Genomic DNA, 1,477 nt, shown 5'->3' on the forward strand with positions numbered 1-1,477 from the left:
ATATTTTAAGACCTTCAAGAAATATGTATGAACTCACAGAACATATGTCAAATATATTAAACTAGAGGACAATGCAGATCACTTTCCTCATTCTTTTTAAAGGACAATTTTAAAGAAAACCTACTAATCTTTTCTAACTTTATTATATATCATCAAGAAAGAGGGTCAAGGCTTTAACTTCATTTTTAAAGAAAGAAGAACACCTCATGATGGGAAGTAGAAGAGAAAAGGCCATGTTTCCTAAGGCAAGGTAACAAAAGTTTAAGGGCCATCACATTATTTGGAGGGAGTGTTGGTTTCTTTAAGAATTTGACAGCCAGACCCCTTGACATTTCTGTCTTTCCCTTCTGCTGGTCCTGCCCACATATGAGGAAAGGAAGATGAAAAGGCTCATAAGAAATGTAAGTGATCTTTATTGACCCATGACTTTTGTATAACCATAGCCTCTGGCATTTGACTGCAGCATGCATTTCTTGTCAAAACAGGTAAGGGAATTGAGTACTGACCTGAAGGAATCTCTCTCTCTTTCTCTCTCTCTCTCTCTCTCTTTCTGTGTGTGTGTGTGTGTGTGTGTGTGTGTGTGTGTGTGTGTGTGTGTGTGTGTGTCTTCAGAACTAAAAGGTAAGGGATTTGAAGTAAAAGCTGAAGAGAATTAAGGAAAGTTAGAGGAGCTAGGGTAATTATTGTGAATTTTCTCCTTTTGAGAAAACCTAAGGCCTTTTATTTCATAGTTTACTCAACTCATTCTCATTCTTTGTCTATTCTTCCTTAATTTTCCTTCAGAGATTCCATTAATTTACTCTCAAAATTATTTTCCTTCAAAGAAATGTGGTCATAAAATTGGAATAAATTAAAAAAATAGCTTGTAGCCTCTAGTAGATTTTCTCAGATAGAATAGGACATGTCCTCCAGGAAGAGACAGTTCTTTAATCTGTTATAAAAATAGATGAAATTGTATCTCAGATCTTGTAAAAACACCGAAGGAGAGCATAGGATATATTAGAAAAAGGGAAGTAGAACCCTTTCCTTTTACCTTAATCTTTTTGAAAAATAGATCACTTAAAATACAGTCATTAAAATTTGCTATAAATTATACTTTTTCTTCAGAAAAGGAAACAGCATAGACAAAGATGTATTTTAATGGCAGATTTATTTCCCTGTAGAAAACTACTTAAACATCATAATAAAAAGTGGGAAATTATTTCATCCATATTTCCTTTAACCTTTCAGGCCATCTACTCAGGTTTGCTCAGAAAGTCATTTTTACAAAGACATAAGCAGATACCGTCAAATTTAAAATAAAGATGAAAGAGAAAATAAACTCTACCATCATCAATACTCCCTGCTGTAAAATCCTACTCAATCTGTTTTTTTTTTCTTAGTTCACAGAAATGTTTCATATAAAAATATGAAAAAGACAACCTCGCCCTGTGCTTCCACCTGATGGTTGCTCTTTCACATCGATCTCACCTGCTTG

The sequence above is a fragment of the Pteropus medius genome, unplaced genomic scaffold (assembly GCF_902729225.1).
Source record: "Pteropus medius unplaced genomic scaffold, Ma_sr-lr_union100, whole genome shotgun sequence".
Lineage (NCBI taxonomy): Eukaryota > Metazoa > Chordata > Mammalia > Chiroptera > Pteropodidae > Pteropus > Pteropus medius.